At 50.3% G+C, this 17334-nt stretch overlaps 2 protein-coding genes across 5 annotated transcripts in view; both read left to right on the top strand.

The window, feature by feature from the left end:
* The window catches only part of LOC149332453 (uncharacterized), a 200834-nt gene extending 196653 nt beyond the window's left edge, over window positions 1-4181 (top strand). The window contains exons 14-15 of one of the 3 annotated variants that reach the window (XM_089558022.1): window positions 2032-2121; window positions 3692-4181. The gene's annotated coding sequence lies outside the window, so the exon portion shown is untranslated. The remainder of the gene's footprint in view (window positions 1-2031; window positions 2122-3691) is intronic. The other 2 variants (XM_089558040.1, XM_089558038.1) reach the window with 2 other exon arrangements.
* Window positions 1-17334, top strand: part of LOC149332452 (uncharacterized) — a 61028-nt gene that overhangs the window by 33699 nt on the left and 9995 nt on the right. The window contains exons 1-2 of one of the 2 annotated variants that reach the window (XR_016285216.1): window positions 10957-11233; window positions 14134-14432. The exons of the other annotated variant lie outside the window; for it this stretch is intronic. The gene's annotated coding sequence lies outside the window, so the exon portion shown is untranslated. Of the gene's footprint in view, window positions 1-10956; window positions 11234-14133; window positions 14433-17334 lie in introns of those variants that run through there. 2 annotated transcript variants of the gene reach the window in all.

The following is a 17334-nucleotide window of genomic DNA, read 5'->3' as shown; positions in this document are numbered from 1 at the left end:
CGAATGTCAGCCCCCATAGCTGCCGTCGCCGTGGGCTGGCGGCGAATTTTGGAAACCACAACTATGAGGTGACCTTTTTTATTGGCTTAGCAACAGGGGCCTTCCTTTGTTCGTCATGCCTTCCGTCAGGTGCACATGAGAGGTGCACAGTCTAGAATGCACAATGTAACAGACAGGATATTTGCACGGTCGCTTGCCCTGCTGGTGACACCTCAACTCAGCCTCACTTCAGGAGCCTCACGTGAAGTTCTCCAAGTGAACTAACTCACTCCTATATCATTTGACTAAAGATCGCAACGCTAACATTAGGAGAGTTTTGAAGGTGCCAGGACAAGGGCCATGGGTGTGGGCTCTAAGTATGGAACTCATTATGGAAGCATAAAACAAGCAACCGCGCGCTTTTGTGTTGTGATATTTTGAAGCGGGTGGTTGGCCATCTTGTTTTCATCAAATATGGTATGTGGGAGGACTTAGGACTTGCTTGAGGAGTTTTGCATGAGGTACAAACCTATACTTCATGATGAATTTTTGTGGCAGTGCAGCGGATGGTGCGGAGCCGAAACACGCCTTCCCGTCCTATGCAGTGGAATATAGTCCCCGCTTGCAGTTGTTAGTTTTTTTCTCTTTAAACATAGCGTATTGTCAGTGGATTTTTACAAGGCATATTTCTAACACAACTCCCAACTTTCAACGTCAGAAAATCGAGGAAAAAGTAGCTTTCTAGATTAAGACTTGGTTAGGCTTGTTTTGTTACAAGAAGCCTGCACAGGTGATTCCAGCTACACTGGCAACAGACTGAAGCTACCGCAGAGAGAGCAACGGGTCAGGTGGCCGGTTGCACTGTCATGCAGCTGAACTATTTGGCAGAATGACATAGTTGGACATTTAGCCCCTGTAGCCTTCTCTTGATGCGATATATGTTTGAAGTTGCCAGAAGACACAAAGAAGCTAAATACACTTAATTTAACTTGTTTTTACAATTTGCAGTGCCTTGTAGTAATGTGTGTTGTGTTGGTTTTTATGGTACATAAGCAACTGAGTCTGTCATGCGCCAGACACGATAGTAATGTGAAAGAAGAAACAGTACAGCCGAGCCAGTGTATTAAACGACCGTGCAGTATTAAATACTGGAAAGCATTCAGAAACAGCCGCCTTCAGTACGTGTAAGTCTGGCAGTGTATGCCACTAGTAAGATATGACAGCATAGCCATGTCATTCAAGCTTTTGTTGGCTTGCATTCATGCTATATTGTGGCATAGCTTGAATTGACCAAGTGATAATAAATGTGGTTAATGAGCTGTTCTAATGCAAGACCCACAACAAGAACAGTGACTAGTGATGGAAGTGTTGTAGTAAATTGGATGTCGCAAGAGCATGCACTTTTCTGCTAAGATCCTTCACTAATGCCCTTACTGCAGCCCATCCGGGGGGCAAACATGTGACGTCACAAGTCACAGTGGCTTCTTTAAAAGACCACATTGGAGAACTGGACCTTGTGTTATCCAAGCAGTCCAAAGAGCATTTGGCAGCTACACGTAGCCACTTGGTGACGGGGAAAAAAGAACCATTAGGATTCTCATAGTGTGATGGTGCTATTTGGGTTCTCATAGTGTGATGTAGCACCTTTTCTTATCTAGGAGATGCTTAGCATTGTATAGGTTTTCAGCAGCCTGTAAACTCGTCTGCATCCTGTGCGCCATTGTTGCAGCTGCAGGAGCATGTGCTGAACACGTGACAATTGCTTTTGTACAGAACAATGTGTGATGATGGTATTGTACATCATCTTTACCATCCGTTAAGAAAACCGACAATGCTACACAGGGTTTATATGTACATCATTCCATGCTGTAGTCATTATCCTACTGCCCATTTCCCCGAAGAAAAACTGCGCTCATATCTGCCACATGGCAAGGAAAAAATTTTTGTGTGCAGTACTTTGGGGTGTTGTAGTCGAAAACTGTTGTTCTTAAATGTGAAAACTTAGTCCCAAATTAAATCTGGACTGATTGTTTTGCGGATGGTCGAATGCAGCAGGAAAAAGGACCAGACATCTGCAAGCTACGACAGGAGACCGACACTGCGCGAAGAACCCTCAAAGCTGACCTGCAAGAGTTGCAGCAGGTGAGAATCAAACTCGAATGCAGGCAAAGCTATGTTGAACGAAGAGCACGACAGTGATGGAGTGTAGCTGTGTCGTACTGCATTGGCGAGATTGTGTCTGCCTGCCTTACGCTCTTCCTTGTTGGAATTTTATTGACTTTATGGAGTACTATGACAGCTGCGCATTCGTTTATATATAATTTTACATGAGGCTTTTCTACGCCCTGATTCCGCAGTGTCTGCATTACTGCGGAGGTTTCGATTGAGTCACATGCTCTCTGGTAATTTATGAAGGCTATATATAGTGTTTGGTTATATTCTGCACATTTCTCTTTTCACTTGATTGATGGTCTGAATATGTCTTATTTTCGAGTGTCCTTTACGAAAGCCCGCCGCAACATTTGAATGAAATCTCAGGTTGTCCTGACTGTATTAGACCTTCCCTTAGTAAAGAACGCCAAACTTCTCGAATCCCAGGTCGAAATATCTGAAGCCTTTCACTACGGCGTTCCTCATAGCCTGAGTGCTTTGCGACTTTAAACCCCCATAAACCACACATACTTTATAGGCAATGGAGAATAAGCTGATCGCTGTGTAATTTGTATCTTTTACGTCTCCTTTCATAGGTATCATGGCGTTAGCTTTCTCCCAAGCTTCTGGTACGCCCGAGGTCATTAGGCATTTGGTATACAGTGTGCCTAGTTTTTCTTGCACAATCTGCCCTTCATCCTTCAAAATATGTGCTGTTAATTGGTCCACACCAGCTGCTTTCCGTTAGGCGTTGCTCCTAGGCTTTCTCATCATCAAGCGCCGAGGAAAGCGTTTCCGTTTGAAATGTAATCTTCTCAGAAGTGAAATACTTCTTTGCTGCCGAACCCGCCTCGGTGGCTCAGTGGCTATGGCACTCGGCTGCTGGCCCGAAAGACGCCGGTTCGATCCCGGCCGCGGGGGGTGAATTTTGATGGAGGCGAAATGCCAGAGGCCTTTGTACTGTGCGATGTCAGTGCGCGCTAAAGAACCTCAGGTGATCGAAATTTCCGGAGCCCTTCACTACGGCGTCCCTCATAGCCTGAGTCTGTTTGGGACGTTGAACCCTAATAAACCAAACGAATCCCTTGCTGCGGAACGAACGTTAACAAAACCATGCAGGGCCACAAAATTCAGTTTTACTAACAAAAATCACACGTCTCGATCAGTATCTTTTTTTGAAGGACTGCTTGGAGGAATTCTATTACTGCAGTTTGCACTGTAAACATGACAGGTCGCTGTTTTACTTTTCTTGAAAACGCAGAAATAGCGAAGACACCAGATGATTCATGCCAAGCTTTGCATGATCTAGTGCGTTTGACGTTCCATATCGCATTGGGAAGGCGCCCTCTTCGTAGCCGTGACTAGGTGCCAGCATGCCGTGCTGTCATCTTTTTTTTATCCGTTTCGAGAGCCGCCATATGGCGCTGCTTTAAATTTGGGCTCTAACTTCTTATATTGACTCTTTTTTTTCCAATCACTCATATGCGCGAAGGCGTTGCTCATTATCGCCTTTTTCTTTCTATTTTCTAATATGCCTCATTTTTTTTTTTTCACTCACCAGAATTGCGGCTGTGACCATGCGACCGCAACCAGTCGCAACCAGGTGGACACTGTCGTTGGCCGCTCCCTGCAGCACTCTCAACCGTCAGCCCCACAATGCCAATGCCTAATTAAGCAATAAAATAAAATAAAACCCCGACAAACGGCTACCAAACTTGCGTAACGCGAGATTAAACGACAGGAATTTGCAGTGCTGAATGCGCCTTCTGCAGCCCAATCGATTTCGTATCATTCATACGAAACGAAGAATTTGTACCGGAAATAACGAAGGTGTCTAATGACGCAATATTCCTTCGATATTGCTAATGCTCGATACGCGTGTGTTGCCTGTGTTTTTTTTTTTTTTTTGTGACGCACGGAAAGCATCCGTGAGAACACGGGCCAGTCGCCATTCTCAAGTGGTCACCCTAAACAAAGTCTCATACATACCTTACTACCCCTCCACAGGCACAAAACAACTCTATAGGACTAGCCCCTGAGGTGTTCAGACACCTTGTAGAGAACAGGCCTCTTACGTACCGTACTTCCAAGCCCCCCGCAACCTACACCAGGAAGAACGGAGCCCTTCACTACGGCATCCCTCGTAGCCTGAGTTGCTTTGGGAGGTTAAAGCGCAATAAAACAATAAAACAAGAACACATCCGGCTGTCCTACTCACTGGCAGGCCAGTGGACATTCTCACACCGCTTACGAACCCATTGCTTTCCTGACCTACTGCAGTCTCGCATCTCTCTAGCATGTGCCTCGCAGCTGACACCTACCACATGGTTTGGGCTTGCCAGCGCAACTCAGCTCTCTCCCCCCACCCCAACCCTACCAGAGAGGAATGGGAGGCGGCCCTGCTTGGCTGCTCGGACCTTCAGGCCCAAAAGGCTTTGGTCAAGAGGGCTAAGCTGGCGGCTTCGACCAATGGGGTCCCGGAATAGGGACTCCACCCATTGCGGGGCTCTTTAAGAAAGCCTCACCTCTTTTATTAAATAAAGGCTTTTCATCATCGCAGCCATTCCACGTAACACGACCACATGCACGGAGGAAGCTGCCGTAGAACCGAAAGCTACCCAGGGACACAGTGGCAGTGACCTGCACGGGCATCTACCTCACGGAAAACGCTGTTTTCACTGCAGCCTTGCCCCTCTAACCGTTTATCCCTGAATCTGACAGGAACTCGCACGACTGTTCCTTATTACTCCCTGCTCAACTTATAGCCAAAGAAGTCCACGGAGTCGCTGAGGCCACCAAACACTTCACCATAACACCCCCTCCCTGACCTCGCAGGCAGCTCTGCGTACACTTCACAACACGACTTTCCCCTCTCCTAGTACATCTGCCGGAGGTGCCGCCCTCAACACCGGACGCAGGGAATTTGGTGGACGAGCCCATCGGTTATGGACGCGGTCAGGGCTCACATACTGGCCACGAATATTTCACACACTAATAATAATGACTAGCTGATATAGTCCCGTCTCAAATGTACGTATCAATCCGTGAAGAGCTCATCTTTCATCTGAAACATTTATTATGGCAGGCCAAACCTTTTTGGTGCCGGTAAACTCGTATCCCAGTGTTACAACATGCACGGAACACACACACACACACACACACACACACACACACACACACACACACACACACACACACACACACACACACGCACACGCACACACACACACACACACACACACACACACACACACACACACACACACACACACACACACACACACACGCGCACACGCACACACGCACACACGCGCACACGCGCACGCACACCGAGAGAGAGAGAGAGAGAGAGATATTACAAAAACTGACACAATACCACAGCACCCCCCTCCCCCTTCTGCGCCCTATCTGGCTTGCGTATCGGGACCTGAGTTTGCAACGCGCCTTCGACGACACACCGTATCCCAAGGCCTGTTGAACATCTGACCTATAGGATGTTTAATAAAAGTGTGACACTGCGTCCTTATAACATTCCTACGTTGTGTTCACTTTGCGTCCGTGGTGGAGAGAAAGAGCTGGAGGGGACACTTACGCTTTGGCTTTAAGGTGTGACGCGATAGTGGTAATCGCTTAATCTTCAGCTGTTTTATCATTTCTATTTCTGTGTTGTCTTAGACGGCCCTTACGATGTGGTACCGGTCCACCTCTATGCCACAGTATGCGCATTGTAGCTCAGAGGATGCGGAGGAAAACTTTTGTTTAATCAGAGGTAAGTTGGCAGTTGGTCGCCATCCTCTTCGGGTAGTGTTCATAGTCCAGGACTCTGTTCAGGCACTATCTTGCGCGCCCTTCTTAACCAGCCGTTGCTAGTATTTTCGGTCTGTGCTGGACGAGCAGGCTCCCTACAGGAGAACATCGGGCGGAACATGAGTGGTCGTGGTGGTGTGACACTTATCAGCGTTTATGTTAGGCGTTCAATAGGTCCTAGGCCAAGGTGACGAGGCCGCGTTGCAGCCTCAGATCCAGGGAGGCAAGCGAGATGGGCCACGGTGGGGGTGGGGGGATTGGAAGGCTGCGTGGCACTGTGTAAGGCATTGTTCTATATCTGCATATGTGTGTGGACAGTTTGGGCACTGAGGTGTGGAAGTGTACCGATACAGATATTGGGATTCTATCCGCAAGCTGTGTGTAGTGCAAAGGCCCGGGCCTCTCCGCCTTTGATCGCGCTTCGGGTGGATTTGTTTAGGGAGGGGGGTATCTGAACTGCAGCTCTTAAGGGAGTAGGGATTGTGTCAGTGCCGGGTATAACACCGACGGGTGATATGCGAAGAGACTGCAGCAGAGCACGTCCTGCAGGGGTGCATGTGCTGTTGGTGAAAATTTTTATTTGATGAAATAGTGTTTGGGAGCCACAGAGTGGCCCCGCTACATGGTCGGCGTCCCTAATCCGGGACACCACATGACGAGGCCCCGTCTCTCGTCCGTTTCAACAGAGCCCTTTGGGACTCAAGCGAGGAGCAGTTGAGGAGGGCAGTCTCCCGTGCCTCTCTGGAAGGGGTAGGGGAAGGGGGGAGGTGGGGATTTTGAGTACATGCCCACACCATGTGGAATATATCACATGTCTCCCCACAGTGCGGGCATCACCCATCCATGTTAGGATCGTATTGTTTTATGATTGCAGGACTGTGTAGAGTACCTGTCTGCAGGCGCCTTAAAGTTCGCTCCTCCGTCTTACTCAGACCCTTTGCAGGGGCCGGGAAAAAGCGGTGGTTGTCGCTATAATGTTTATTATTTCCTTGAATCGCAGCAGCGGCTGGTTAGTCTCCGAGCCAGGAGAGCTGGGATGAGAAGCCCGGAGAGTAAGCGCTCGGAAAGCCGCTTCAGCGGCCTCCTTACCTCGTAAGCCCTTGTGGCCTGCAGCCCAAATGATTCTTTTCGGTGTTGGATGAGTGGCAGTCCGTCTTAGAATACAAACAGCTAAGGGTGAGACCTCCCGGGCCAAGTAATGATCACATGCTTTTCGGGAGTCCGTGATGATGATTCTCGAATTGGCGTGGGCGGCAGCAAGCGCTATCGATACTTCCTCGGTTCGCATTGAATTCGGGGCTCGAAAGGAGAGTTCATCAACGTGCATTTCCTGGTGAACGACAGCGGCCGTGTGACATCCCGTGGGCGATGGCCCTGCTACGTCTACATAATATACACCGGATCGGGAGCCGTGTTGTGTCTCAAGAGCCCGAGCCGGAGCTTGTCGTCTGTTTTCGTGCATGTCGGTGTCCATGTTACGGGGGAGCGGGTGCGTGTGAGTCTGGCTAGTTGTGCCGTTTTGATGGCCTCACAGAGTTCCTCGAAAGTGTTATGTATTCCTAGTCGAAGAAGGCGCTCTATGGAAGCGCATGGGGGAAGGCGCAAAGCTGTGCGCGTACTTCTCCGAATGAGGCCGTCCAAGCGTTTTCTATCTTTCGCTAAGAGGGGGAGATATGGTAGTGCGTATGTTATTCTACTGGCGATGTCAGCCTGTGTTAGTCTAAGCGTATTTAGTTACCGTAGGCACGATTTTATTGCGAAAGCAATACTACTTCCACTTTCACGCCTTTGCCGTGCCGCGGCGGTGACCACCATTTACCTTCATTTGACCGTGATTGCATTAGATTGGATTAGATTGCATTGGATTGGATTAGATTGGATTAGATTAGATTAGATTAGATTAGACTAGATTACATTTGATTGGATTGGATAGGAGTGAATTGTATTGGATTGGATTGCAGTGGATTGGATTGGAATGGATTGGATGGGATTAGACTGGATTGTATAAGCGATGCATCACCACAAGTCTAAACACAATCACCACCACCAGCTACACTACCAGCTTTACCATGGCGTAGGTACGGATATTGCTTTCGCAATTACCGGGCTTAACCAAGCTAAGCCACAGCGAATTTTTCTATGTGCCACACGTTTGATGAACCTGGTTGCCTATTGTGTGTGAGTTTGGAGTGCTTGGATCGTGTCAGTGTGAGAGCCAGAAGTAGTGACAAACATTCCCAGTATGCGAATCTTTGGGACTGCGGGAATCGGTTCCTTGCACCAAACGAGCTGAATATTGGATGGTGTGCCAGACGCTCGGCGGGTCTTGTATATGAAAAGTTGCTATTTCGTGGGGGAGCATGCGAACTCTTTATCATTGACGTACTATCAGCGTCAAATGAAATGCGAACAAAACACCTGAAACGCGAGCACAAAAAATAAAGCATATCAGAGGCTGGAGGTGAAATACAGGCGTGGGCTATTACCATTTCAGAAGAGCGGTCTTTTCGGCTTCGACGAGAAAATCAACTGCTCATATATTTTGCCTCCCTAGTAGAATATCTGCGAGCTGTGCTGTTCGCGTTTCAATTGGCTTGTTCGCGTTTCAATTGACGCTGATAATACGTGCAAATGATATTTAGTGCTGTTTGTAAGCGGTGTTCTATCTTCGCGTCGCTACCTCGGCATGTCCAGAGTGTAATGTCATTGGCATAGAAGCTGAAGTGTAGGTTTGTTATCGAATTGACTAATTTAGGTAATCCCATCATGGCTATGTTAGAGATTCCGGGAGAGGACCGCTCCCTGTGGGGTGCCTCGGGAACCGATGGTGATGTCGCTTAAGGAATGCGGTCCGAATGAGAGATGGGCTGTACGGTTACTGAGGAAATCGTGAATGTAGTTGTACATCCGTTGTCCAACTTCGAGGGATTGGAGGTTCGTTAGGAAAGTCGCGTGGGTAACGTGATCAAAGGCTTTATTGAAGTCGACTCCTAATATGGCTTTCGTATCCTTTGTTTTGGGTTCCAGTATCTGATGTTGGAGTGGAGGAATACATATGTGCGCTGCCAATCCTGGTCTAAAACCAAAGATGCTGTTTGAGAGGAGGTCATTATCCTCCAAGTAAATACTGAGTCGCATCTGAATGACATGCTCGAACAGCTTGCCTACACATGAAGTATGAGAGATGGGTCGGAGATTAGTATGGTGAGGCGGCTTGCCTGGCTTGGGCAGAAATACAACTTTCGATGTTTTCCACTGAGGAGGTAGGGAACCGTTTTGCCAGCACTAATTGAAATAGCCTGTGAAGGCTTCGATAGAGGGGGTGTCCAGATTTCGTAGTGCCGTCTTCGTGATCCCGTCCGCTCTAAAGGTTGGCTGGTGTACGTAGGAGATTAAACTGTATTCGGCGAAGAATGCGAGCTTCATGGATGGATAAGGACAGGTGTGGTGGTGGTAAATCAGCTAAGTTCAATTTTTGTTTCGTGTAGTATTCGTCGACAGTCTGTCTGTAAGCCCTGACCGCCTGCTCCGTCCGTGGGCTCGTCCATGCGATCCCCGGCACCCGGTGTATAGTATCGCAGGCAACCTGGTGAGCCAGCTCATTGCCTTGGATGCCCATGGGACTAGGGATCCACCGAAGGGTCACCGGTCGTGGGCTTAATGCTATGGGGGTGGCGTCTAAGCCCGATCGGGTAGGGAAAGGAAGGGCTTTTTCATGGAAGGCACGCAGAGCTGCCTGCGGGTCTGTATAGACAACATATGCGGGGGCGGGCGATAGGGTGGCAAAGTGTGTGATGGCATCGGCAATCTCGTGTATTTATAGGGCGAGCGTGGAGGGTGGGGAGGTGTATAGACCGGTGTTGTGAGTGCTGGTTGTAGAGAGGCAAGGGTGGAGGAAGAAGGCTGCTGTGGAGCCTGCGGTTTCCGTGAGACAGGCGTCTGTGTAGGCCACCGCCGCAGAGTCCAAGGGTGGCTTGTGGTTGTATGCGTGTGCTTGGCGGCGGCCTGCGTGTGTGTGGGCGGACATGTTGCGTGGAATGGGTGCGAGGCGGAGGTTAGGGGGGTAGATGTCTTTCTACAACCCCTAACCTCCGCCTCGGACTCATTGCACGCAACATGTCAGCACACACACGCAGTCCGCCGCCAAAGCACACGCATACAACCACAAGCCACCCTTGGACGCTGCGGCGGTGGCCGACACAGACGCCTGTCTCACGGAAACCGCGGGCTCCACAGCAGCCTTCTTTCCCCACCCTTGCCTCTCTACAACCACCACTGACACAACCGGTCCATACACATCCCCACCCTCCACCCAGAATATCTTAGCACGCAGGTTAGTCCTGGCAGCGCGGTGAGCTATCAGTTTTTCAGCCAAAATCTTCTCTCAGACCGTTTCGCATGCGTGGTCGTATTTGGATGGAGGCAAAATGCTAGAGGCCTGTGTACTGTGCGATTTCAGAGCACGTCGAAAAACCGCTGGCGGGGGAACATTCCGGAGCACTTCAGTACGGCGACCCTCAAAGTCTGAGTCGCTTTGGCACGTTGAACCCCACAAAACCAAAACTTTTGAATGTGAGTGCACGTTAAAGATTCACAGGTGGTCGAAATTACTCCGGAGACCTCCACTACGGCACCTCTTTCTTCCTTTCTTCTTTCACTCCCTCCTTTATTCCCTCCCTTGCGGCGCGATTCGGGTGTCCATCGAGATGTGAGACAGTTACTGCGTAATTTCCTTTCCTCAAAAAAAAAAAAAAATCTGCTCCGCATCTAGTAGCGGACACGTGCTGTTAGAAAGCCTTCCCCTCTTACGTCCGTTAGGGCGTCGGTGTTCGTTGGGTTGGGTGGTTTTGAGGACAGGAAATGGCGCAGTATCACGCATCTCAATGGATACCTGAACCACGCCGTAAGGGAAGGAAGGAAGGTGGGAGTGAAAAAAGAAAGAGACTCTTTCAGTGAAAAACGGATCTGCTTTGCACCCTGGCCATTAAGCCTGAGGACATCATCATCATCAAAAAACGGATGCTTTCATCAGCGCTATGTTAGCAGCTTCCTAGCACCCTCTACAGGCAGAATCTTGTGGGTGTGTGCCAGTGAAATGCCTGGAGGGTACTTAGGGCTTTGCTGGAAGCAATAAAAACGCAGTTGGTTGCGAGCGGCATTGTCGTGCAGCCGCGTTTCTGTATCGTTCTTCCGACAAGCGTTGCAAGTTGGTGACGAGGGCGGAGAAATACCGACTTTCGGACGCATCGAGGCCTTCGAAGGAGATGGCGAAGGGCGGTCTGCTTTTGTGGGACAGGTGAGAGAATTTTTGGTGCGTAGCACTTGCAGCTGCAATCACGGATTTCTTCGATGTCAGTCCGAAGCCGGGGCTGCGCAATCTAAAACCTCTCTCGGTTTTGAGATAAGGAAAAGAGCATAGCTAGGTCCACGTCAAGCGAACCATGAACGCTGACTAAAAGTTTGGTAACTGTTTCATGGCTTATGGAGGTTAGGCGTCCCAAAACGACTCAGGCTATGAGGGACGCTGTAGTGAAGGGCTCCGGAAATTTGGACCACCTGGGGTTCTTTAATGTGCACAGACATCGCACAGTACACGGGCCTCTAGAATTTCGCCTCCATTGAAATTCTTCTGCTACGGCCGGGATCGAACCCGCGTCTTTCGGGGTAACAGTGTTTTAGTCGGCGTTCGTGGTGCGCTTGAGGCGTTCACGGACAATGTGAACTAGGGGCATTTCCTTTTCCCAAAACCGAGATAGGTGTTTTGCACCGTGACTATTAGACTGGGTTTTGCGAAAAGGAAAGGCGCGTAGCTAGTTCACTTTGTCGGTGGACACCTCAATCGCTCCACGAACGCCGACCGAAAGCTTGGTAACCCAGCGTTTTAGTCGGCGTTCGCGACACGCTTGAGGCGTCCACCGACCAACTAGCTATGTACCTTCCCTTTTATAAAAACCGTGAGGTTTATTGTTTAGGGGCGTTTAACGTCATAAAGCGACTCCGCTATGAGTGAAGGGCTCCGGAAATTTCGACCCTGGGTCTTTTTACGAGCACTGACATCGCAGAGTACGCGGGCCCCTAGAATTTCGCCTCCATCGAAATACGACCGCCACGGCCGTGATCGAGCCCGCATCTCTCGGCGGTAACAGTGTTTTAGGCGGCATTCGTGGTGCGCTTGAGGCGTTCACCGACAAAGTGAACTAGTCTATTTCTCAAAACCGAGATGTTTTACACCGCGGCTATTAGAATGAGTTTAGCGATGAGGAAAGGCGTATAGCTTGTTCACTTTGTCGGTGGACACCTCAAGCGCTCCACGAACGCCGACTGAAAGCTTGGTAACAGTGTTTTAGTCGGTGTTCGCGACGCGCTTGAGGCGTCCGCCGACAAACTAGCTATGCCCGTTTTTCTTTCCTCAAAACCGAGATATGGTTTGTTTATCGGGGTATAAATTTCTAAAGCGACTCCGGCTATGAGGGACGCCGCAGTGAAGGGTTCCAGTAATTTCGACTACCTGGGGTTCTTTAACGTGCACTGTCATCGCACAGTACGCGGGTCACTAGAATTTACGGCGTTCCAGATCACCGTGGGCCTCTTCGGAAAGCCGACAACGATGGAGATTCACAGGAGCAAGCGTTTCAGTAATTTCGTTCGCAAGTTTCAGGCTGCGTTTTCGGACTCGAGTCTCGAACCATCAAGCGTTTCCTTAAGCTTTTCGAGTGACGAGTCAGTGAAACGAAAAGCAAACGTAGCAGAACAGTACCGAGGCCGCAAGGAGGACCTACTACTATTATTTACTTCATGAGCTACGCCAACGCTTTTCGGACGCAATTGGTGTCATGCGTTGTGCATGGGACTGTCCACAATGTAGTCGACTGCTGCTGTCACGATTTGGAGGCCAGATAAGTCTTGAAGGTTCAAAATTTTAGGAGCGTGATAAGAATGACAGACGCGGGTTCGATCCCGGCCGTGGCGGTCGAATTTATTCCAGCGACCCTCCGCGGTGGCTCAGTGGTTGTAAGGTGTTTTCTACTGGGTCGGAATACCCGGGTTCGAACCCGACTGCGACGGCGGCGTTTCGATGGCGGCGAAACGCAAAAAGCGCGAGGCGCCCATGTATGTGCTGTGCGATGTCAGGCTTTTACTCCCTCCTCTATCCCTTCTGTTACGGAGCGTTTCGGGTGTCCACCGAGATAGGCAGTTGCTGCATCATTTCTTTATGTTAAAGAACCCCAGGTGGTCGAAATTCCCGGAGCCCTCCACTACGGCGTGTCACATAGCCTTAGTCGCTTTGGGACGTTAAACCCCATAAACCAAACTAAACCATTTCTTTTCCTTTCCTCAGAACACATTTTTCATTTTTTTTTCAGAGGCCCGTGTACTGTGCCATGTCAGTGCACGTTAAAGAACCGCAGGTGGTCGAAATTTCCGGAGCCCTTCACTACGGCGTCCATCGTGGCCTCGGTCGCTTTGGGATGTTAGACCCCCATAAAACAGCATTCACCTTCGCAGCTTAGGTATTCCCGTATGCCCACAATTTGGCGATCACGTGCACCGGCCGTTAACACTAACGAAAACGAAGCTGGTCGCGTCGCAGGAGAGCGGATAATGCACGCGGTCCAATCAATTTTTTTTGCTCCCAATCCATTTTTTCATTATTTTTTAAAATCTATAATTCCATCTTTAATTCCTCAGAATTCTTACACAAAGTTAAATCATTAGTTTGGCAGCAAAGGTTAATAAATTAGCTTGGCACCAATTTACCTTCTTTGGGCTCTCCTCACTCTACCCTGGCCAATCCTGCGTCGTGGGTATGTGCCATGCCACCAAGGCAACAACAACAACAGCAATGCACGCGGCGTTCCGAATGTGGCTTGGTTTAGTTCGGTTTATGGAGTTTAACGTCCCAAAGCGACTCAAGCTATGAGAGACGCCGTAGTGAAGGGCTCCGGAAATTTCGACCACCTGGGGTTCTTGAACGTGCACTGGCATCGCACACAACACGGGCCTCTAGAATTTCCTCCAAAGAAATTCTGCCGCCGCGGCCGGGATCGAACCCGCATCTTTTGGGCCGAATGTGGCATGCGACACCGCCGCAGCGGCAGCAATGGCGCGCGCGAACCGGGCGTGCAGACCGGGCAGCAGCAGCCGAAGCTTCAGAAGCAGCTCAGTCGTGATCTCACTCGGGCACTTTGACCACAGCTCCACAGCGATGGCCGTACCTGCCGACGGCGCGGTCAGAGACGGGAACGCAGGGGCGGCCGAGGTGAGCCCTTCCTGCCGCAGCACCACGAGCAGGTCCTCCCATCCGGATCTCTCCGAGCGTGCCAGCGACGGCAGGCGCGTTGCCTACCCACCAAGGCGTCCCGGTTTTCAAATGACTGCGCGGCTTTAGCGAGATGTCCGAGCTACTCGAGATGAGGCGTGCAGCTCAGCGGGCATTCGCTGCTAGGGCCGTGACCACGACGATGGAGCTGCCAGAAGTGGGAACGGGGCAACAGGTATGTGGCCGCACGGCCGATGTTCCTCGTGCACTTGAAGCATGCAATGGTCTCTGTGTCGAGACACTCATGGAAGCGTCGCGAGAACGCTGCACTAATAGTTCTTATTCATGGGGTTTAGCGTCCCAAGGTGACTCGGGCTGTGAGGGGCGCTGTAGTGGAGGGATCCGGCAGTTTTGACTAAGTCTGGGACGAACTTACCTAGAGGTTTGTGTCCGGGTCTTGATAATAAGGCGGAAGCCTTTAATGCCTTATCGTTGTGAGCAGGAGTGTCGACAGAAATGTCACGCTTTTTAATTGGTCGAAATGGTCGTGACGTCACAGTCCGCGAATTTCGAACGGGGCCAATTGCACTTTGGCTAGTAACCATGCAACCAATTAAAGGGATGGTATAGTCATGCTCGAAGTGAAATAAATAAATAAAACCGAGTAGCAAACTGGTGGAGTTGGGAAATCGAACCAGGGTCTACGCAATGCGAGACGAGCACGCTAACCACTCCGTCATGCATGCTCGATGGTTTCGAATGAACAAACGCGCGTCTAGTGCGTACGGTGTCTTCGTTCAGTCTCATATTCCTCGCTTCCCTGAAGTGAAGTTAAAAAAAATCAAAATGAAAAAAAAATAAAAGACGAAAAAAACGTCAATGCAAACCAGTGCGCAAGGAAAGGCTTTCGCCTTGCAGCACTTTAGGGAGCCAAAATGCCCCTTGAATTTTTTTGTTTTCTTCCTAGAGGTATTCTCAATCGGCCGAGGTCAACTTGGGTCTACTCCGGTTTTGTGGCACAGCATAGACGTACACAGATCGAGGGGGGGCGGGGGGGCGGGGCAGAGGTCTCCCTGATAGACATGAAGGGGTGTGCAGTTTTGTACCACACTGTTCTTTGCTGCACAGAAGAAGTAAATGGGCGCTGCCATTGTGCTCCCTCCCCCTTATAGACAGGCCTGTGCACGCTTGTGGCACTAACAACTCCTTTAGCTTTGTCTCTCTGTCTGTTGATGCAGAATAGGGCAGGCCTTATTGCTTACACTTCGTGTTTGACCCGCTGCAGTGGCTCAGCGGTTGAGGCGCTCGTCTACCTAGCCGGACTACACGGGTTCGAACCCTGCCGCGGTGGCCGCGTTTCGATGGAAGCGGAACGCAAACGGCGCCCGGGTGCTGTGCGATGTTAGTGCAGGTTAAAGATCGCCAGTGGGAGTGAAATTAGATTGTAAAACATTTATTGCGTCGATAGCAGGTTGCGGAGGCACGTACTAGATGGCCGCTGCTAGCCCATGGCTAGCGGCGACCTCGTTGGCCCGCTCGATTGCCCGCACTTGGAGCTTGGGGTCCGAGCTGACCAGCACGGCCTCCCACCGCTCGGGAGAAGGGAGCTGTATCAACTCCGCCGGAGGCGGATCATCTGCGCAAGTCCACAGAATGTGGTCGTAGGTGGCCTTTGCACCACATTTATGGCAGTTTGGATCGTACTGGCCAGGGTACATGAGGGCAAGCAGAGCCGGATTGAGAAGGGAGCGTGTTTGAAGATGGCGCCAGGTGACTTCCTGCGCTTTTGTTAACGACTTGTGGGGAGGGGGATATGCGCGCCTCTCCAGCCTAAAGTGATGGGTGATGTCATGAAATGAGATTAGCCCGTCCCTCGTGAAATTCGGGTATTTATGTTTACAATGAGTAATTACTCATTGGCATCCATTTGACCAACACTGTTCCCACTTCGAGATATTGATCAATTCGATCTCGCCCTACTATAAGCTTGCCGTCCCGGTTAGCCCAATTGGTAGAGCGACTGCTCCGGTGTAGCGGTGGTCCCGGGTTCGAACCCCGGACCAGGACGAATTTTTCTTTAACTACGAAGTTTCTGAGAAAGCTGTACAGCTTTCCTTTGTGGCCGTATGGCTGCGCTCGGGTGGATGTCAATGAGTAATTACTCCCTTATTATAAGTGCAAAGTTAAAGAGGAAAGGCGAGAGCACCGAGCCTTGTGGCGTGCCTCGGCTGCCAAGAGGAATGGGCTCCGATTTGAGGCCACCTAACACAAGCTCTGCGGTCCGCTCGGATAGGAATGAGCGGACGTAATTGAATGTCCGTTCTCCCGGGTATATTTTAGAGAGGTTCGTGAGAATGGCCTCATGCGAAACGTTATCGAAGGCCTTGTTCAGGTCTAGCCCGAGCACTGCCTTCGTCCCAGTTCCGCGTGGAGGGTCGAGCACCTCCATCTTAAGCTGGAGCATCACGTCCTGCGTGGATAAGCTAGCCCTAAAGCCAAACATTGTGGGAGGAAGTAGGTCGCGATCTTCCGCGTAATTTTGCAGTCGGTTAAGGATGACATGCTCCATAAGTTTTCCGATGCAAGACGTGAGGGAGATGGCCGCAGATTCTCGATCGAGAGTTTCTTTCCCGGTTTGGGGATGAAGGTCACCCGTGCATGCCTCCATTCCTGGGGGATCTCGCCTTCCCTCCAGTAGGTGTTCATTAGGTCTGTCAGAGCCGCGACAGACTTAGGGTCCAGGTTTCTGAGCGTCTTGTTCGACACGCCGTCCGGTCCCGCTGCGGAGGTGGTACGGAGCTGACCCAGAGCAAACCAGACCTCGGCGTCCACTATGTCTGCGTCCAGGGTCTCATTGGGGAGGCCCTCGTATGCGGGTAGGGGGTCCGTATGCGACGTGTTCAGGTAGCGTTTTTGCAGTTCGGCGAATAGCTCTGTGTCTGTACCCTGATACTGGTGAATTAGTTTCGTGAGGTGGTCTCGCGTTGTGGATTTTGTGTGTGTTGGGTCGAGCAGGTGGCGGAGCAAGAGCCATATCTTTTTGCGTCCCATCTTCCCATTCATATTATCACAAATTTGGCCCCATTCTTGTTCTTGTAGTTGTATTTTTCGATTTGGCACTCGAGTTGCGCAATACG

This window comes from Amblyomma mixtum, chromosome 8, assembly GCF_055824585.1.
Source record: "Amblyomma mixtum isolate Tamu chromosome 8, ASM5582458v1, whole genome shotgun sequence".
Classification (NCBI taxonomy): domain Eukaryota; kingdom Metazoa; phylum Arthropoda; class Arachnida; order Ixodida; family Ixodidae; genus Amblyomma; species Amblyomma mixtum.
Note: the sequence above shows the minus strand (reverse complement) of the source record. Positions and strands in the feature narration are given on the sequence as shown.